At 35.5% G+C, this 23195-nt stretch overlaps 1 protein-coding gene across 4 annotated transcripts in view; it reads left to right on the top strand.

Moving 5' to 3' along the window:
- Nucleotides 1-535: 535 nt before the first annotated feature.
- Nucleotides 536-23195, top strand: part of LOC145693187 (uncharacterized) — a 50611-nt gene continuing 27951 nt past the window's right edge. Inside the window, exons 1-2 of one of the 4 annotated variants that reach the window (XM_081768958.1) lie at nucleotides 536-3474; nucleotides 3930-4082. The gene's annotated coding sequence lies outside the window, so the exon portion shown is untranslated. Of the gene's footprint in view, nucleotides 3475-3929; nucleotides 4083-10281; nucleotides 10415-14866; nucleotides 15056-22766; nucleotides 22880-23195 lie in introns of those variants that run through there. The other 3 variants (XM_081768960.1, XM_081768957.1, XM_081768959.1) reach the window with 3 other exon arrangements.

The following is a 23195-nucleotide window of genomic DNA, read 5'->3' as shown; positions in this document are numbered from 1 at the left end:
TGTTTCTAAAATGATTCTTCAAACTAAGTAGTAGTTTCAGTACTCATTTCTTCAAAGTTACTTTTATAGACAATTAGTTGTTATTTTATTACTCATTATATTATTATTATTATTATTATTATTATTATTATTATTATTATTATTATTATTATTATATTTATTTATTTATTTATTTCAGTGCTGAGAACAGCTTGTTGGCAAAAGTACAGCACATTGTATGGTATCAGAGCAATTCATTCCATGGAACAATAATACTAATGATAATAACAGTAATTATAATAGGCTAAGTAAGAAAAAGACAAATAGAAGAGCACTAGTATAAAACACACTGTAGATAAAAAGCCAATAAGCAGAAATAATTCTTTGTGAGCACTAAGAATTGTCAAGCTCTCTATCTAAAACAACGGAAAGTTAAGAACAGCAATTTTTAAATTTACATTTTAGCTTAATGTTTCTAATGTGTCGTTGCTTAAAAACTATCAGTCAGATATATAAAATTTTCACTTGCTTAAAACAGTAAGTGTAAATTTATGTACAATTTCACATTCCCAAATCAAAGGAACTAAAATTGTGTTATTTCTTATGCTATGATTTGGTACTTTAAAAACTATGTTTCGTAAACAATATTCACTGATATAAACATTATTTAGCATCTTTTGCTTGCATACTTTGTCAAAATCTTTTTCTTCTGTTCGTAAGACTCTCCAAATCCCAGTAATCATTCCAGTATTGATAGCTATGTGAATAGTGGCTCATTTTCATATTAATCGTAGCAGTTGAATAAAACATTTTTGCTAAGATCCTATCTTGTTTGTCGATGTTTTAGAAACATTGTTCCAAGTTACCGAACCAAATTCTAATTTTGACCGTACAAGTAATTTATATAAATACACATAATATTTTATTTATTTAAAGAAAGAAGAACATTTAATATATCGGGTGTATCCAATATATTAAAACATATACATACAAAATTAAAACATACTAAATTATAAAATAACAATATACAAAATATTAATGGAATAAAAAAATAAGTTAACGGCTACAGAAATTGACAAATCTAATTTTCTACTTGCATTTTATGTACTTCTCTAAAGGAAATCGGACTTCCTAGATTCCCTTTATTAATAGTGCTTAACGTACCCGGCATTCAGAGGTGACAGGACTTCGGTCCTCCAGAACTCATGTCTATCTTCCGGTGTCGGACATATTAATTCAATGCACTTATTTCTATATTGCGAAAATTTATGAATTTCTTATGCAAAGAATAGAGAAGAGATAGAAAATGGCTCATATAAGCAATGCTTTTATATCTTTGAAGTACAGGCCACTTTTAAAAAATAAAACCTATTATCCTTCTGGCACCTTGTATATACAATACAATTTATATGGTAAGAAAACTTTAACTGATAGTCAAATGTAATACCCAGATCTTTAATAATGCTTACTTTCTCTATTTGTACACCATTGATCTCATATTTACTAACATAATTGGTGTATGTCATAAATTTTTTTTTATCATTAATTTTTTAGAAAATTGTTTCTACACCACGTGTGTACTGCATTTAAATCTTGTAGTAAATAATTATGAAACACATTATTATTAGAATAATTATGTTATTATTATTATTATTATACAATAATAATAACAATTTGAATTTAATACTAAATACATTTATAAAATCTTTAATTTTCTAATTTACAGTCTAGTTAGCCCGAAAACTTTGTCTTCAAAGGGAAAAATGAAAATATAAGGGGGCTGCACTGGTGCACTATTTGCAAAAGGATGTGTCCTAAGGGTGACAAGTAACTACAATATAATTTAGCTTAAATTCTTGGAAGGGGAGGGGAAAGGTTGGCTAATTACAGGCAGCTTCCTCAAAAATATTCCTGGAAGAAGCATCGGAGCACAGCAATTGTCAGAAATAGTAATTTCTGGAACTTTCCTTAAAATATCCGTACAATCAATTTGATGTAGAGCGACTTGAGAAGTATTAAATGTGCTTTGAGTATTGGGTTGATTCATTAACTCGTGCCGTTCATTTTCTGATTTTTTTTTTCACCAGAGTCAATGGCGACGACAGTGCTGTGGAATATACCAAATTGTAGTGATGATATCAGTAATTTGCGGTTTTGTAGGAGCTAGTCAATTTATGTTTTCAGTCTGAAGTATAAAATGTCAAATTGAAAAGAAAATGCCATCTCCGACATGTTCTGTACGAATTCAACAAAGGTTCTAGTGCCGCAGATTTCTTCCAGACAAATCTGTACGATGTATGAAGAAACGCTATTGTTTAAAGGATCATCCGGAAATGGTTTGACAGGACCTAAGTGGAAATTTTAAGCTGAGCGATGCCTCATATTCTGATCAACCATCCCATTTGAATGACTTGATCCATCGTGATCCACGTCAAAGTACCCGTAAATAGACCACGGCGATGGGCAGTGAACAGGCAATTGTTGTGCAGCTCCTTCAACGTACAGACAAGTTAGAAAACCGGGTTCCTGAGTGCCTTATACACAGTGCAGACCCCCTTCCAACAAAATCATAGTTGCTATATGTAGCTTTTTCCTTATTGCCATCGTGAATCCTCCTGCCAACATCACGTCTTTCTCTCAGTATTGTTACATGGAGATGAGAACTAGTGTCTGTACATGAACTTTAAGCAGAGGAAGAAATGGGTCAGGCCAAACAGAAAGGCAACATCACGTCCCAAACAGGATTTACATCCCAAGACGACAATAATGAGTGTCTGATGGGACATGGAAGGAATTATCCACAGTGAACTCTACCACACTGTCATCAACTCCAACGTTTCATGTAACACTTTAAGAAAAAGTTTCGAATAAACGACATGGCATAACAACCTTGCTAGCAGCCTCAATGGAAGTTTCTTCCTCATTCGGCGTATTTCCAAGCCCTGGCTCCTACAGATTACCATCTTTTCCGGTCAGTGTGGGATGGACTCTATAGTAGATCCTTCTGAAACGATGAACAGTTAACAAAGTTTTATTGATGACTTCTATGCATATAACCCACAGATTTTTTTCTTTTAATTTTTCGTAATAGCATCCAACAACTACCAGAATCTAGGGAACAAATTGTGAACAATGCGGAGACTACATCAGCGATCTATTTGTCTGATTAGTTCAACTCTCAAACAAGAAGTTTATCCAGTGGTCCCAAACGACACGAACTAATGCATCAACTCAATAATATTTATAATTAGATACCGGTATTTGGTAAAAAAAAAAAAAAAAAAGACTATTCTTGAAATTAAATTAAATCAATATGTTTGTACAATATTTAATTATATTTACCACTTAAGTCTTTGCAGTCGAGATATCATCTTATTCGTTCTGACAAGATGATACCGTAGTAATGGTATTGAGTACCATCCCAACATTTACTTCCAGAAACAACAACATGGAAAGAAGATATGTAGAAATCACGAAGATATGGAAAGAAGATAGGTAAAATTCTGTTACTGTTATTATCGATTTGGTTATTGAGTTTTGGGTTCCTTTTCAGTACCCAAGCTATATAAGAAATGTACCTATAGTTTGAGGTGTATTTTGAACCACTGTAATGCGTTTAACCTCCTCGGGCCCAACAATTTTTTTGGGGTAGAAATTTTGTATTCTAATATTATAGTTACCTTTGGTTGTATATCCTGTTAGCCAATTTTCAGTTATTCTTTCTTATATCTTTGTCATTTGTTCGCTGAGTGCATGTTGCCTATAGGCAACATGGGGACTCAGTGTATACATCATGTATAATTCACATATCGCCTATTCGCGACACGGGGTCCGAGGAGGACAGGGGAATTTAACTCTGGATCATGTGCACCAAAGGTGAGTACGCTGTACTTTTTTGTTTATAATAAAATATCTTTCTTCTTATTATTTTTCTCTCTTCCATGACAAAGACTCGGCTAAACCAGTAACACATTCAAAGGAACATCAAGGACATTCAAAAACACTCATGTTCTTCAGAGGGGCTCGAACTCCTGATCTGATGGGTTTCATCACACGATCGTTAGCCTAATGACTCGACTACATCACATTGGCTAGATCACATGGTAGCACTACTTTTATTATTTTATTATACAATATACTATACTACTGCTATTAATTAAAGAAATGAAAATAACACTTGCACCTAAATTTCTATTAATGAAAATATGTACGTTATATTTTAAAACTTCATTTCAGTAAATACAGACGAATGTTCACCTTCAAGATTTGCACTTTTCAAGAAAATAGTGTAATTAGCATTAATGGGAACTGGAGATTTCACAATTGGAAGGCAGATCATTAACAAGATCAGATATGCAGATGATACGTTAATATAGCTAGAACCGAAAAAAGATTACAGACAGGGCCGGATTAAGGGGGGCTTAGGGGGGCTGTAGCCTCGAGCCTCCAGGTGTAAAAGGGGCTCCACTTTGATCAAAATATCAACTGGCTATCTAAAAAGATTCATACAGGTACAATCATCATCATGAAATAAAATATGACCAAAAATATGAAACATATTCCTTTAACTTTCCTACTGTACATTCACAGAAATGTATTAAGTGAAGTCAGCAGGGGCCACATATTTTTATAGCCCCGGGCCTCCAGATGGGTTAATCCGGCCCTGACTATAGGAGACGATTGACAAAATAGTTGACACGGGGAACCTATATGGAATGGAAATCAACATCGATAAATCGAGAGTCATGAGAATATCCCGTGGAAATGCGCCCTTAGGGGTCAGAGTAGAACAAACAGAACTTGAAGAAGTGGATCGATCATTTCAAATATCTGGGAAGTATTTTGACCAAAGATGCGTACAAAGAGATCAGGTCAAGAATTTCCATAAAAAAAGCAAAGATGGAGTGGGTCAATGAAAACTTGACCCACGACTCTCTGACCCACCACTCCTCATGATCAACGACCAACTGATCCACTGTGACCCACTCCAACCCACCAAAATCCATCGTCGTCAAATCTGACCCATGCTCTACGCCAGCGTTTTCCAACCGGTGTGCCGCGGCACTGGACCGTTGGTTTGCCGTGAGGAAATTGGAACAAAATTATTAATTCTATAGCAACCAAATTGCAAGACATAGGGAAAAAATGTATATTTTTGTGTTTCACATTACTATGAATTTCTACCATGGAAAAAAATACTGTAATCGTAACATATTATTCTACATCTATTATTGTGTAGCAGACAGTATTTCGGCTCGCATACATTTCCACGGTTAGCTGCTATGTTACGCTTCAATTGAGAGTCATACTAACACCGAGAAATGGAAGCACTTGTACGGTACGCGTCAAGTGAACGTTCGTAGAACACTCATTCGCACGTGAATGACAAAACAATACTTTCAGGTGTGTTTAACAGGTGTGTTTTGACTTTGACGCATCGCACGCTGTGTGATTGCAATAATATTCACCGGTTTTGGTTAAAACAGCAAAGTTAAAAGTACAAGACATTTGTTTGTTCGTTCTTTATTTAGTGATCTTCGTTCTTAGTGAAAGGTTGGATACAGTTTTGGAATAAGAAAGCGTATTTTAAAAACCTGAATCCTATATTTCATTCCAATTGTTTTCTATTTTAAAATTAGAATACAAATTAAGTATAATGAATTAGCATGGGGGAAAACCAGTAATCGAGCTTTCATCTCTGTGAGGAGATCAGTAATCACAGAAAAAAAAATACCCTGGTATTTTATATTTACAAATAATAATAATATCTATGAGTGTGCCGCGAGAATTCAAGTTACACCCGTAGTGTGCCGCAAGTTGAAAAAGGTTGGGAAACGCTGCTCTACGCCCTCCTCTCCACTGACTAAAGAATTTACACTTGTAATAAAACAGAACTATGAAATTATCACTAATCGGAGTTTGAATTTCTACGGTCTATCACTCAAGCACCACTCTGTTATAATACCGGTGGATCTGACCTTTACGATATAAAATGGTAAACTATTTGTCATGGGCCAAATTACGATAAATTTCAATTTAATTATCATATACAATTATTTCCTTGTTGAATTTCAAATATTTTTCAGTGGAAAATAGGATGAAATTTGAATTTGAAATCAAGGTAAAGTAGATCAATGTAAAAAAAAAAAGTAAAATTTTCCATATAATTAAGTATACTGTACAAACTTAAAGCTTCCATGTAATTAAGCTTGTAGTACAAATTTTATGTCTATTTTTCTCACAACTTTATAGCTTGTTTGCCTTGTGCTCTGAACGCTCCATATAATAAACACAAGCTTCAGCAATTATTATAATAGAAAGCAGTAAATATATAATGTGAAGCGCTGTATTTTTTTGTTTTTCAATTAATAATTGTTTCTCAACTAATATCGATCGTTTTCGATTATTTTCACAAATCAACCCACTACCAATTTCCCAAATAAAGAAAGTCCCCCTCCCATAAAATATAATTTAAAAAAATGTTAGATGCGTTCTGTTTATTTTTAATAAATAGTTAATATACTGCATTTCAGCTCCCTAAGTTGAACGGCTTGTGATACTCAATTTCTCGCAAACAAATTCGGCACCTAATTTCCCCCTTAGGATATGTATTATAATGAAAGCGATATAACAACATTCCAGTTTGGATTGGGGAGTAATTATAAAGGTAACCAAGAAAGTTCTGTCGCTTTCGGTGGAGGTCTTTGTTCAATTGACCCTCACACCGTGAGTTGAATGCGAATTTAGATAAGGCAATGATCAGTTGTTTGTGTGAGTATATTCAACATGCTACCTGGTTGTGGCAGTTCAGTTTCATCGTGAACAAAGTGAACATGGAACCTCCACAGAACGTCATAAGGGTGTGTATGCTGTACGACTTCAAACTGGGGTCAAACGCCACTGCAACGGGACAGCCCTTTGGTGAGGATGTCGTAACTACGCGGCCAGTGTATCGGTGGTTTAACAAGTTTAAGGACCGTGACAAAACACTCGAAGACGCACTCAGCACTTCTACTAAATGAAGATCTTCTGGCAGAAATTGAGGTGAACAGTAACCAGAAATCTGAGGAACTGGGACTACAATTCAGTGTGAGTGAAGAAACCATTCGGCAGCACCTCCATCAACTTGGGAAGCACTACAAGTTAGGTGTCACATGATTTAACTCCGCGCCAGAAGGCAACGTTAGCAGATATATGTGTTTCTTAGCTATCTCGTGCAAGAAAGGAGCCATTTCAATTAAAAATAGGCCGTGTCTTCGCAAATAAAATTTAGTTGAAAAGGCCAGCCAGCTATATCTGGCTGTTCAGAAAATGAAGATTTTAGTTAGAGTCGACAGTGATAATGATATGGATGAAGAAAGAACTGTCTGGAAGAGTTTAAGTAGGTTTCATATGCACCATGCCTTTTAGAATTATGTTTCCCTTACGAATTTAATAAGTGATTATCATGTATGTAATTTATTGCTTTTTAGTTGAGTAACGGATTATTTTAGCGCCTTGTTTCACCACGCAAACGCTGTATGAGAAAACTATTAAGCTCTGTGTTACTTTTGCGTGCTCCCTACCATGAAAGTGGGGGGAAAGACTTGCTTACCCCGTAAAAGGAGTAATTCATATTGTTTCAAGGGCGAGAGATGTCTGCAGAAGATTTTCGAAGCTTTGTCTGCAACGTTCTTATATTAATTATGGTGAAGGAAATAATAAATACCTTTTTAATACAATACAATTTCGGAATCTAACTCCTGATATATGTTTACATAACTTTTTTATTCGAGCCTTCAAGGAACGAATTACTAGTCTTGAACTACATTTTTAATTGTTTTACGTTTGAAAAGTTACTGTGAAAGCAAGTATGCGAAGTCATATAGACAATTATACAAGTTCATACTTATAATTCAAATGAGTAATCAAGTACAAATACCAGTAAGTAAAGAATCATTAATTGTCAAGTCACGTAGGATAGGTTTAAGACGGCACTCACGGGCTCAGTAAATTCAGTTCCTGTTAGACTTGCGGATTTCATTTATTTTGGAACTTCCTCATGAACAAACGGTTAGCAAACTCATTTTTTGCCTGAGTTAACCAAGGCTCAATTCAGGCCTGTATCCAGGGGCGTCCAGGGAGCCGCCCCCCACTAAATTTTTACTGACCCCTTCTAAAATTTGCACGCTAGCCTTGTAAATCAGCTATAACATGGTGGTGAACTATAATATGGTTGGATCGGCTCCCCTACATCGTAGCTCTTTCAATTTCCAGTAGGAGCACGTGTGATTCAGATTCTATGTTAAACAGTAGGTGGACGTTATGGTGCTGAAAATGAATGGTTGAATGAATTATTCATTGGTTTTAGAAACAATCGAAGTCCAATGTATATACTTTAAAATTAGTGCGCCATGAAACTATTATGTTCCTATTTTACATGTTAATAAAAATGTACAGAATAAATAGGTTTATTATAAATGGACAGAAACGAAGTTATATAACTTTCAGGCGTCATTAATTTTTTGTATCTGTTTGATATTACACTGTTGATAAGCGGGCTATCTAATTGAATAATTTTTGCAAACTCGATTGAGAAATTCAAACTGAAGAAATAATTTGAGCAGTGTTGGCAACACAATTTGTTTTACACTTTTTGAATATCTTGAATTATTTGTGCTGCCTAAAATACGTAAAATTAAGTTAAATAATTCTGTGCATGTATGGACATGCAATGGCGATTTCCTTGTTTTTTTTTCCTGTAATATTGCGCCTTACATCAGAATTTAGAGAATGCCTTCAATGTAAAAAATCACTAGGGGCTTCAAAGCCAGGCATTGATTTTTGCGGGCAGGAAAGAAGGCTAGTATCACCAAGATTGCATATGTGATTTAACTTTTTTAGAACTCTAGAGCCGCCACTGTGTGTGATATACTCTAGAACAATGGTTCTCAACCAAATTCCTATCACAACCTCCATTTTATCATATTCTCTTGCCAGCGACTCCCTTATAATTTCTGGTTTGTAATAAGCTTGTGTTGGATTTTTAATATACCTATTGCGGAGATCTCACGATATACATCTATTTACATAATAGTAAAATCCATTTCTTGTATATAGTGGATACAATAACTTCCCTAAAAGCGAATGGATTAAAACCGACAAGTCCTTGCAACTGGTTTTCTGTAACGAAGACTTGGGCAAGTTCTGGCTGAAGAGGAGAGAAGAATATCCTGGTCTTTTACCTGCTGCTTTAAAAGTAAAAATTCCATTTGCTACATCATACCTGTGCAAAAGTGTTTTTTCTTCCATGGTAAGCATTAAAACACAGACAAGAAATAGTTTACCAGTTGAAAATAACTTGATAATGTGTTCACGAAGATTGAACCGGACATTGATGCACTAATGAAACCACACCATGCTCAGGTATCTCATTACCTTTGAATTTTAATTATATTTCAATATACAGATTTTATTGCGTTTGAATTTTTCTGATATTTCAATATGCAGTTCTCATCAGTTTCATTCATATCGTACCTCTTTCATTTAAATTTATATTTAAATAACTCTGCACGTGTTGAAAATGTTTAATAGATCTATTTTTTGTTGTTCTTAATAGCATGTATAAAAATAAAAATATGCCTATCAGAATAAAACTCAAGCTATCAGAATAAAACTCAAAATAATATTTAAAAATATTTTTCGTATTAGATTCTAATTATATTTATCTCTTCCGTTATCTTCGCGACCTGCATGAAACCCTTCCGTGACCCCCTTGGCGGACACGACTCCAGCTTGAGAAACCGTGCTCTACAAGCCCAAATACAATTCCATACTTTTAAAGAGACAATATAGAAAAGCGGTTCTTTTATCACGAAGCGTATATAGTTTTGTTTTAAAAGACACAAATTAAAAACCCAAACAGTAAAGAATCTGAAATTCAATTGTTATTCTTTATCAATATAACCTTCAACATACAAAGACAGCTGTCGCATTGTGCTTGCACACTCATCCATACTATAGGTGAAAGTGTTTACTCATCTTGTTTATAACAAGAGATAACCCATAACCCATTAAACGTAACTCCCAATCAGCATGAGGTATTTAAATAAACTAACGTAAGTTATTATATCTGTAAAAGGAAGTTGTTAGTGTACTTTATGATTATACGAGTATAGTAACTGGCAACTACCTTTATGTTATTTTCTCGCACAAAGCAATGATAAAACCTGAATGATAGTATAACCGTAAATCTTTCCACTTTGCGCCATTTATCTTAAATATATAGCCAAAACTACTTTTCCTGTTCTGCAAAATATGACCGTCTATGAAGTTTGTTATGGTATTTCTGTTCCCATTATGATATCTTGTCAAGGAAGTGAAGAACGCAGAAAAACATTGGGAGAAAGTCTCTACATGGAATTCATAATAATAAAGTGTTTCAGGCATGTAGCGTGTAAGTATTTGTGACAGTAGTTCAAAGGTTCTTGTATTGAAGTGTGTGAAAAGGGGTAAGCAAGTATATCTATCTATCTATCTATCTATCTATCATTACTCAGTTTAGATAAATATCGGTAAGGACATGTGTTTGTTTTGTATGACTCTTTAACGTTCGTTCTTTCTGCACCGAGATTAACATAACGTGGGACAACAGTTTAAAGTGGAGTCTTAATTATACGTATCTGTACCGAGAATCAAATCCGGTTTTCCATCACGGGCGCACCTAGGGGGATCCACCGAGTCTGGACCCCCCAGCCACGACCTTCGAAATAACAGAAGGCCTTCGTCGTAGCGAGTGACGTCACACAAAGTAGGGACAAGCAAGCACAGTGTGTTGGGCAGAGTTGGGCAGCTCTACACGTGAGCCAAAAGCAAATTGTTTTACAAGAATGATTTTTTTTTATTTATATATAAGGAAAGAGGCGTACAAATTTGATCAATCAAATTTAGATTGCTATTATCAGGAGGATAATGGTAATAAGAAACATATTATTCTTAAATATTATATTTCTGACATAGAAATTCCAACAGAAAAATAGGTTAGAAACATTTAAAACTACAGGAGAAACAAACTCGAAGCATGAAAATTTTTCGAGAGCATATTTGGCAATTAGAAATACATTTAAATGTATTACTAGCGTTCACGCAGATGTTGCTTTCTTTGACTTTTTAGATGTAGTTTGCGCTTGCTAGGGATTAGTTTCATTTAAAAAAAAAAAAACTAACAATAGTGTGATCCTAGGCTAATGGAGGCGGTGATGATTATATATTACCCGCTTTCCGCGTCAGCCAGGTGGTACGGTGATCAAACGCGTTTACTACTTCTGCTTGTTATTAGCTATTTGCATTTAAGAAAATGTTTTTGGCATATTGCAAGATATAGTCCTCGCGTTTGCGAGACGAAAAAAAAATCTGATTAGGAAGAAACTATATTTAAAAAATAAGCTCAATTTAACGAGTGACATGAAAGGTGGCTGAGAAATTCAATACTTGGAGAAGCTCAAAAGTAATGTTATCCACAATACAGAAGTTTCTGGGAAACGAGACGAGGAGTGTATGTTCAAATTGAGACGAGCCTGCAAACATGACAATTCTCGTCTCATCTTCGATAGAAGATATTTGGTCAAGTCTCGTGGGCAACACTGGTTCACCGAAGTATTAGATCTGTGTTTTAGTATTACGCGATTCATAGTAAAAATTCATAAATTATTAAAGTGATTGTACGAACACAAGGAAGAACATTTATCAACATTTGAAGATATGGAAATGATTACATAATATACTTCAATAATCAGTATGATTTAAATGTTGTTATATTACATCGTCGTGGACCACGAAAGTAGAAAACCTTCCTCAATTTTTGTAGGACTCTCGTCTTGTTTCGATTTACGAACAACTATTTCTCGTCTCGTCTAAATTTTGTTGCTTAATGGTAATTGTTGAGAGATCTTCAAATCTGTTTTGAGATCAGCCCTCTGTAATTTGTTATGTAACTGGGAGAGACACGAAACCAAATCAAACAAAACCGTACCTTTTCAGCACCGAGTCTATGAGACGAAGACAGTAGATCTACAGTTGAAGGTGGAGTTTGAACCCCACACCACATGCACTGAACCAACAGGTAGGGCGAAGATAACTGAAATCGCAGAAGTCAATAAAACTACATTCTGTAACCAACACTTAACAATTAGCACGGACAGTGTCAAATCACCACAATCAAATTTTGTATGTAGGATTGATAATAATAATAATAATAATAATAATAATAATAATAATAATAATAATAATAATAATAATAGTAATAATAATAATAATAATAATAATAATAATAATAATAATAATAATAATAATAATAATAATAATAATAATAATAATAATAAAACACCCCATCCCATTGGAATGCTTTGACAGAGCTCACATATATGAACATTTGTAATTACTAAAAAAATGTAGAATTATGTATAGAAAGTTGTCAGATCATGGTAATAACACTAGGTGTTTGTCTTTCCACACTGTAGTATGCAAGGGGGTTTTTGAAGTTTAACTCCTCCTTGAGTAAGATACGGGGAAATAAATATTTACTCACAAACTAAATACAACTTTCTTACAAGGCTGTCTATAATCTTTATTATAAATTAACTAGAAATGTTACAGTTTCGGAAGTATATCACTTCCTTCTTCAGACTACTGCTCCAACTGAAATCATAAATAATATTACATCAATTGTTATCTCTACCAATCAGGAATCACTTTTCATTCAAATTCAATATATATGTCCATTGTTGTGACAATTTTAAATTCTTAACAGACATAATACATTGTTAACAAATCTATATATTTCTTTTAACATATATTAACTAAAACAAATCGTCGTCGGCAATTCAAAACCTGCTATGTGACATTTTCGGCCGTTTCGAGATAATAGCATTATCTGGTGCAGCTTTTAGACTCTTTTAGACTATCTAATTTATTATTACTTGAGAAGGTATCTAGTTACTTGCAGCATCAAATATTACTTATAACATCACTTTTATAAAGCGAAAAATCTAACCAGGATACTGTTTTTCGTTTTTCCTGAAATTCTGAATAATCAACTAGTTTTTCCTGAAAAATTTATAAAAATGCACATAGCAGGTTTTGAATTGCCGACGACGAAATATTAACTACCTTAATATTCAGGTAGAAAATTTCAATATCCTCCCCCCAATAACTTGCTAATAACTGTGGAATTTAAACCAAAACTATTAAGTGGAAGTAAATTTCTTCCGTCCTCTCAGAATTTCTCATCTTGAATTCGTTCTACAAATGAAGCATCTAAATAATCACATTTCAACTGACTGACCCTCTTAACCATATAAATTATTGAAGCTTGTTCGTAAGAAAATACAGGCTCCGTATTCATATTTGATACTGTTGCTTCTTTTTACAATTAATGTATGATAAACAAATATTGCTGCTCTTTGTCAATTGTGAACGCCCAAACATAAATATAAAATGAATTACCATCCTTTTTCAAAATACTTTTTTTTTTCACAACCGTAGGCACTATTGACGCAGTAGGCAAATTCGATAATTAAACTATAAATACGTATGGTACAGATTCAGAGTACTGAATTATTGATCTGGTACTTAAATATAGTTATCATCATTGAATTTGAGGAATATGACAATACATCGTACTGTTGCCTACTTCCATTGAAGACTATACGATATTACTATACATAGGCTAGTTCCTGAATTATTGAATTTGAAACGACAATTTGTTCAAATCCTACCTATTGCACACAAAGAATCTGAAAGTTCTTATTTTTATGTGAATAATGCTGCAAAGAAGTAAGTTAATATCATACTTAAAACTAGCTAAACAAATAAATAAAAACGAACAATTCCTTTAGATTATGTCTTAAGAATCATTGTTATAAACTATCTTGAAAAAAAAAAAAAAAAATACAGGCTTATCTTACTGGATTGGGTGACTATGAAGTTTGTATATTTTATGAAGCCATTTTTGTCTTAAATTGTTTTCAACTGGAAACAGAAGCTTTCAGACCGTTTACGTTATTCATTTACAATTCCGACACAATAAGTAAAATGCACTTTTGCCTTCAAATTATAAACACTTAAAGTAAGAATTCACATAACAACACCACATATATTTTCAAAAGACGCGCTCACCGTTAACTAGCCACACAAGTGTCGTTCACCCTCGCAGGAATCTGTCGTCTTTGTACCTACTCTTTGTGACGTCACGGCTGAACCTGAATGTAGCCCGATGGCCTTGTGATTGAGAAGGCCGTGCCCCAGCTCCCCAAAACTTCCTAACTCAAGATACATTTGTACACTTTCTTAATAAAACTATATTTGTGTAAGAGGAGAATGAGTGATGTAGCATGAAAATTCTATTTTGCACTTCATCTGTACTCTTTCTCTTATAAAAACAACCTAGTTCTATGTTTTTTTTCTGAAAATATAGATATAAGTATGTTGCAATTACTTATCGGTACAGAATAATACCCGTTCAATATTACATAGACGTAGTTGCTTGTAGTAGTGGACTCCTCCCCCCGAACAAAAATTTCTAAGTGCGTACCTGTTCTCCATTATATCTACGTGCATGCAAAACTTTTTTTTAAAAAATATACAAACAAATTGTATTATACTCATATTTAGCAGGCGATCAAGGGCTGGGAGCATACCTGCGACCACATTCACCCTCCTAATATTTTCAACTTTTTGTTTAGATAAATAGATGTGTAAAATAATTTTCAGGAGCTATTGAAATTACATTGAATTATAGAAATTACTAAGTGTTCAATTCATTTCAAATGTTTCTGTGTAGCTTATTAAGAAGAAGAAGAAGGAGAAGAAGAAGAAGAAGAAGAACATTCATAATTCAGGAAACTGTGAGTGTAAGATGAACAAAACGTTTCCCTTAAAAAAAAAAAAAACTGTCTTTGTGTTCTGGTACGAATCTGGGTTGTTTCCGATAGAGACAACTTGCTTTCTTTTTAGATTTCTGATATACTTTAGATCAGGGATGCAAATAACTCTCGCCCACTGGCCCGGGTGTGGGCGAGTATTTAATATCATACCAAAGGTAAGTAAATGATTTCTGTTTTGGGATGTGGCCTAGTAGCTCTTTTCCTTAGGCGAGTAAAATTTTGTTGCTTATTTACATCCCTGCTTTAGATAGTGTTATTGATATCTTTTACATGTGTTGAAACATTTCCATTTTCACACGTTATATGGACAATTTGACAGTTTTACTAATAGGGTCTATAGTAGAGTGCCGATTATCCGGTCACCGATTATCAGGAATGCCAATTATCCGGATCCATTAAGAAAAACAAGTTTTGTTGCGAAAAAGCGTTATATCGCCGATTTTACTGCGAAAAATCGAATCAGTTGACTTATTTGGACATGTCCAGGTACGTCTACATATCGTACAGTTTTTCTTTTCGTTTTATAGCACTGTATATTTTGTATGGTTTGTAAAATTACACATATATTATAGTACAGTACTTTACTATAGTGTAGCGTACAAAGGTCATGTTTTTTCGAAGCCAATTTTTTGCTCCTTTTTTCTAATTATCCGAATCTTATCTGGTCCCAATTAGACCGGATAATCAACTCTCTAAAGTAATTGCTGCTGTTTGATATCTACGCGTAATGATGAAATATAGACTTAAATATATAAATTGTAGATTTCAAAAGTAATTTCAAATGACCATTAATACAAGGAATATCAAAAAGTAAGGTACCTTTCAGATTTAATGAAAACGTGCAGAGACAAATATCTGAAACTGTATCATGTTTGACACATAGTATCAGACTCATTCCATTGCGAACCGAATATGCATTCCAACATGACACCAAATCGTCCATGCCTTTTGCATAGAAATGTTGCTCCAGGTTATCTAACCAGATAACCGTTGCCTACGGTGCCTCTTCTAATGTATCGAAACGCTGCTCACGGATAATTCAAACAAATGATAGTCGGAAGGGGTTAAATTAAGGCTATACCGAGGATGATCAAGAATCTTCCAGTTGAAACTCATGATGTGTGTACGGAACTGTTGAGCTGCATGTAGCAGGGATGTTATAAAATAGAGGATCTGCCCATACGTATCTTCAACATATGAACTCAATGAAGCCGAAAAACAATCGAGCATCGTCTGATCCGGCACGTCTGATTGGCTACTCTCGTTTCCGCCATGATTGTTGGCTCGAAACATTGCGATCTTAGTGGCGCGGAGTGGGCAGAGTAGGTGTGGCGAAACTGTGACGTATGGCTTCACGATTTTGTTGTATGGGAAGATCCTCTATTTTATAACATCCTTGGCATGTAGTCATGTGTTATCGTACAGTAACAACACTCCCTCTCGTAGTTTCCCTTTTCGTTCCAGACATAAGGCTGCTTTCAGCCTATCCATGGTTTAGCAATACGAGCTCGCAGTAATGCTCGTACCCTTTGCCAAAAATTCAACATTAAGAACACCTTCACGGTCCTAAACACGGTAGCCATTCTTTTATTGGCAGATGTTGTGATCTTGAATTTCTTCGCCTTCGGTGACAACGGATGTTTCCACGTCATGCTCTGGCGTTTTGATTCAGGTGTCCAAAGGAGTATAGGTGTTTCATAACTCATTATAATGCGATGAAAGAATACGTTTCCTGTGTGGACATATCGTGTGAGGTGAGTCAGGCAAATGTACTCGTAATACAGAGAATTTTAATAGTCGTAATACAGAGAAAGAAACTGTCGATGTGAATCTTAAATATGGATAGGCTAAAATTCTTTTCTCTCCAAACCGGTAAATGTTGTACATGCAACGATGTAAGTGGCGCATTAAATGTCAGCAACCGTATAAAAGAAATGCGAATACGTTACCTGGATACTGAATATTTATTGTGGATATTCAGAACACTATATATTAAAATATAATATGAACATTTGGACGCAATAAGAGTGATATTAAACTTATGGGTGATTGAAACAATTTATTATTACTATTATTCCGTTTCGCCGATATTCTCATACTTCGAATCACTGAAATACACAGATATTTCCAGTATTTCAAAAGGGGAATTCAAAGAGTCACTGACAGTGAATTCCACTCCTTGCGACTTCTTGCCCTCCAAGCGTCTTTAAGATAAGTGGTTGGACTATTTGAATTTTCTTCACAGCTCGATAACGGTTTCAGTCCATGTAGCTGTAGTCGACAAACAGCGTAGGAAAAGTTTTAAATTCTGCCGTAAAAAAAAAAAAAAAAAAGTTTTAGCGCGTCTTCACTATATTATATATACCAAAGACAAACGCCAAACATTCTTGTGCTATTAGGGTATCTGACGAAGAACAGCCTAAACAGGCTTCTATTCCAACGAAGACCCGAATGCACACTGTCACTGAGAAATACATAGTTTCTCAGCTTTAGTTTTGGCCGTTATCAGTAAGCTAGGAAATCTGGTATGTATTAGTAATAGCCTCCTTAAGAAAAAAAAAAAAAATCAATAAGTACTTCTCACAATTCACAATCTCCATATTTCCAGCTAACTTCAGTGGAAAATGTACTGAATTGATAAATGTTTTAAGTTAATCATACAAAGAAAAACAGTTAAAAATAATAAACATTGGCAATTCTCAATGTGTTACGTATTCATTTGGCGTTCTGCCCAGTTACGCTTTGGAAATCACAAAATATTATTGTTTCCACGCTATTTTGAGTGTCTTATTAACAGTTCGCTTGGGATAAAATGTCTGGTGTGAACACCTGAATGGTCTCTGGCATAGAAAGCGTATCTTTTGTTACAATATATATATTAGCTTCTGCGTTTCCTACACAAAATGAGACATATTACGAACAAATAAATGCTGGTAAAATGCATTGTACACTTAGATAAAAATTCATGTAATCGTGGATTTGTTACAAACTTTATAATTTTTTCAATAATATTAAAATAATTGTGGAGCCGCGGTGGCTTAGTGGTAGAGCGTTCACCTCTGGTGCATGTTGTCCCGGGTCCAAACCTTGCTCCCGCCAAGTGAACGTTGTGGTGGACAAACACCATGTGCGTGAGTTTTCTCAGGGTTCTCCGGTTTCGTACATTCTTCATTCCACTATTTCATTCATTTCCCATAATCACCATCTCCTTTAGCCTAACTGGCATAACCGTGGCAAGTAAAACTAAACGATTTCATTAAAATACGCAAAGAAAGGTCATTTACAACCACCAAATTTTGTACACAGAGAGAGGTTTACCAGGTCTAATTGCTTACATAACTACTTTATTGATTTTCGGGAGGGGTAAAATGTATGGGGAAAAATCTGAGATTTGAACGAGGTAATTGTGTTTGCATATGATATGTTATAACTAGACGAATCCCAAAGCTATACGTGCCACCGGGCTGGATATCGTGAGTTAGAACATATTTTGTAATGTAGAAGCTATTAGCTGGCAGAATAGTTTGAACCGGGTCATGTGTTCGGAAACGGTTGGGTAGATTGAAAACTCATCGAACACGTATAACATCATTTTCAAGGGCACACTTTTTGGGGTTAAAAAGTTGGCCCCAGGGTCCCTGCAGGGTCGGGGCCCAACTTAAAAGTTCCACATGACAAGGGGCGTAAAGTAGCATATCATTTGAAAGCTATTGCGAAATGAAAAAAGATGGAGTAGGTCTCGACTCTCTACGACAAATCTATGCAAAATGGTGGCGGGTCAAAATCCAAATAAAAACTTTAGGGATTCGCACGAGTCGAGTCGAGTCGAGATTTAAGCCTGTCGCGACTCGTCTTGAGATAATGTTGTCTCGACTCGAAAATATTTTTCTGTCTCGACTCGACAGTTTCTGTCTTGACTCGACGCGAATTCGAGACGAGACGTCTCGAAATTCGAGTCGAGACAAAATATACGAGTTAAAATATATGCATACATCAACCAGAACAATATGACTACCTACCTAATTGTCAGTATGCCAACCCTTGGCACGGATAACAACGGCGACGCGTCTTGGCATGGACGCAATGATCCTTGGTAGGTTGCTGGAGAGATTTGGCACCACATGTCCACCGCAATAAATCGGAAATGGTGAGACAAATATGAAAACAGGAAATCATGTGTGGCATTATTTTCAAAGTACAACAATTTAAAGTAAAAAAAATATTGTCCCAGCGCCTCCGCAGGGTCCCATGTGGGGTCCAACTCAAAGTTTTCAAACAGCAAGGGAGATTAAGTAGCACATCGTTTGAAAGCTGTTGTTAAATGAAAGCAGATGGAACAATTCTCAACTCTCTACGATAATCCTGTGCAAAATGACATAGGATCAAAATGTTAGCACAAACTTAATTGAAAAGTCTATGACAATCTTGAATCCAAGATGTCCGCTTAAAACCTGTGTCGAAAGTGTAAGCACTCCAAACTGCTGAAGCTAGGTAAACCAAATTTGGCATGAATGTTGATCAGTAAGGGTAGGTGACGAAAAGATGCAAAATGTTCAAAAATGCGACATCTTGAGTTCAAAATGCCGTACTATGTATCACACGTATGCCCAGCTCAAACCACTGGAGCTGGAGAAGCGAAGTGTGGTATTTACACGTTTATTATCAATAGTAGATATCCACAAATAGTCAAAGACGTATCATCTCTAATCTAATAGGGTCTACCCTAACAGCACAAGATGTGCTAGGCATGTGTCATTTAGGTATCCCAACTCACGAATGACAGAAGCAACAAATGCATCAAATTTGGGAGATGTATTTAGAACCCTAACAGCACAAGATGTACTAGGCATGTGCCACTTAGGTGTCCAGATACTTTTTAGGTACCCGACACTTGGCACATATGATATTCATGTGCTAAGTATGTACTTCACGTACCTACAGTTTTAAGTACTTGTTACACCTAATTCACATTTGCAACTATGTACCACAAATACAGCATTTATATACCTGGCTCAGTTTCCCATTCTAATAGTCATTTGTTTTTATGTCGTCTCTTGGGACATAAATCTATCATGTTCTAGGTACGTTCTTTAGGTACCTACTGTTTCAGATACCCTAAAACATAAGATATGCTAGGCATGCACCATTTAGGTCTAAATTCATCACCCACATTTGATGCATTTTGTTGCTTCTTTTTCTAAGCGATTGCGTACTAGAAGCAACAAATGCATCAACTTTATTAGATGACAACTGTCGCCGATCATTTGAAAATGAATATGGAAGAACCATGAAATAAAGTAAATACACACTCATCATTTTGTTATAAAATTACAAGGCGAGTAGATTTTACCTGATCCCAAACGGTTATCGTCGAATATACGTGGTTAAAGGAGCACTCTGATTAGCCAAATTCAAAAGACCTCAATAATTTATTTTTTTACCAGCGAAGTTATCCAAGTGGCCAAGTCGGAGGAGCACGCGGCTAATTGATGGTTCGCGCCCATTCTGGGGTACATTTTTTTTACTTGTTTTAAGTGTTTTTTAGGCTCACCTTAATGTAAACACATTACGCATATAGGCGATTTAACATATTTTGGGGGAGTAATTTTGTGGTTCATTGACGCTTGCGGCATGGGGAACATACCTAGAACAAACTAGGCACGTTCCCCAAGTACATGTCAACCATGTGTCTAGGGGTGGACATAGACTGTGACTATCACTTACAAACCATGTGATTTCTCTCTCAGAGGTACATAAGGCATATACGGGAGACATTATCACGTACCTGAGGGAACATGATAGGCATATGCCTGCTATGTAATTGTGCTGTCAGGGAAGAAAGAAATGACATAACTGATGAATAAAAATTAAGATGACTCTTTCATACATATGTGAACAGTTAATTATTTACGTAGATAGGAATAAAGAATTGTATTTTTTAGATACCAACTGCCGCTGATCATTTGAAAATGAATATGGAAGAACCATGAAATAAAGTAAAGAGACGCGCGTCATTTTGTTATAAAATTACATGGTGAGCGGATTTTATCTGGTCCCAAACGGTTATCGTCGAATATACAGGGTTACAAGAGAACTCTGGTTAGCCAAATTAAAAAGACCCCAAGGATTTATCCCTCTACAAGCGACGTTTTTTTCATCGCCTTCGTGGCCAAGTCGGAAGAGCACACTCCTCATAGTCAAAGTGTTGGTGGTTCGCGTCCGCCCTCGAGTAATTTCCTTTCTACTATTTAAGGAGTTTTTTATACTCACCTTAATGTAAACAAATTACGCATAAAGGGGATTTAACCTATTTTGGGGGAGTAATTTTCGCCTACGGTATGGGGAAGAACATACCTAGAACATAGCAGGTAATTTCACCAGGCACATGTCAGGCATGTGCCTAGGATTCGACATAGACTGCGACTATCACTTGCCATCCATGTGATTTGTCTCTGATCCGTACATAAGGCACATACTGGACACATGCCCATGTACCTGAAGGAACATGATAGGCATATGTCTGCTATGTAATTGTGCTGTTAGGGTATGGCCGCCATCGTGAAAAATGACTTTGTATGTAAATGCTTACAATGTTGCACCTGACAATCACACTTACAATTATGTTGCATCTTCATTCGTTCGACCCGTTGAAATAGAGAGATCTACGAGTGACCCGACCGAAGTACAGAAGTTGTTGCCACCAGGTGGCAGCCCTAACCGCCACAGCAGACGATTGAAAACATCAAAGAAGACTATTATTGTTTTTTTTTTTTATTTAATACTTTGATTATTTCTTATTTCTTTGGTATTCTTACTTTCATTTTCTATCCTGTTTGTATCGTACATAAATTAGTCCGTCATTGTGAACTCATCTTCTTTCTTTCACAACGGCTTTCAAATGATACGCTACTTAATCCCCTTGTCTCAGGGGCGGATCCAGGGGGGACGATCGGGGCGGTCGCTCCCCAGAAGAGAAAACTTTCTTACTTTATATATATAAATAAAACCCATCCCAAAGTTTGGAGCTTTTAAAAGTAACAGTATGACAACCCACCGCCCTCCCCCCCGAAGTCGGTCCTGGATCCGCCCCTGCTTTGTCTTCAAAACTTTTGAGTTGGACCCCATCTGGGGACCTGCGACAAGTCGTTTTTACTTTAAATCGTTGTACCTTGAAAATAATTCCACATGTGTTTTCCTGTTTTCACATTTGTCTCTCCATTTCCAGTGACCATGATTTTTTAAATTAAATTTATGTTTACATTTTGACCTACTGCCATTTTGCATAGGGTTGTAGAGAATCCAGATTTACTCCATCTTCTTTCATTTCGCAATAGTTTTCAAATGTGTGCTACGTGACCCCTACTTGCCATTTACAACTTTTGAATTGGACTCCGTCTGGGACCCTGCGGGGGACTTGGAACAAACTTTTTTAACCCAAAAAGTGTGTCCTTGAAAATAATGGGATACGTGTTCGTCTAGATTTCCATCTACCCAATCGTTTTCGAACAAATAACCCGGTTCAAACCATTCTGCCAGGTAACAGCTTTTACATTAAAAAAAAAAAAAAAAAAAAAGTTCTAATTCACAATATCCCGCCCGGTGGCATGTATAACTTTGGGATTCGTGTAGTTATAACATATAAAATGCAAACACAATGGTCTCGTTCGGATCTCAGAGGAGCCAGTTCGTGACCTTTCTTTGTCAGTAAGCAATTTTGCATGCAACAGTGTGCTATACAAAATTCTCCATTTCTTATTTTTCAATTGTTGTATTAATATGCTACGAAGGCTAAAGATTTTATTATCCTGTATGGTTATCTTCAATAAGAAGTTATGGAGTCAAGGCTTATTTTCATTCCTTCACAGCACCCATGATTAATCATTTGTTACTTGTAAATAATAAGAATTGTAGGGAGAACTTTCAACGGAGGACTTTTGTTTTAACTTCATACGTACATGTGAGTTAGAAATTGCAATCAGGTATGTGTCTAATGAGAATACGTTCAAATGAAAGAGAAATAATTAGCATAAGATTGTTTTGATACTAGCAAATAACATTAGTCTTATTCAGTGATGTAAAGCTAGGATTTTTGGTGGGTATACTCTCGATTGTTCCCAAAATATAGCGTATATGCGACCCGTATACACTCACTCTTTGGTAAATTTAAGCTGAGTATACTTTATAGTATAAAAATATTACGTGGGTATACGATCCATTACATTCCTAATCAAACTTGCCTATTTTGACCTAACCTAACTCAACCGTACGCTCACGCCACGAATCCGATATCACGCT

This window comes from Thermobia domestica, chromosome 8, assembly GCF_964235325.1.
Source record: "Thermobia domestica chromosome 8, izTheDome1.hap1.1, whole genome shotgun sequence".
NCBI lineage: Eukaryota > Metazoa > Arthropoda > Insecta > Zygentoma > Lepismatidae > Thermobia > Thermobia domestica.
This window is presented reverse-complemented; position numbering and strand designations above follow the sequence as displayed.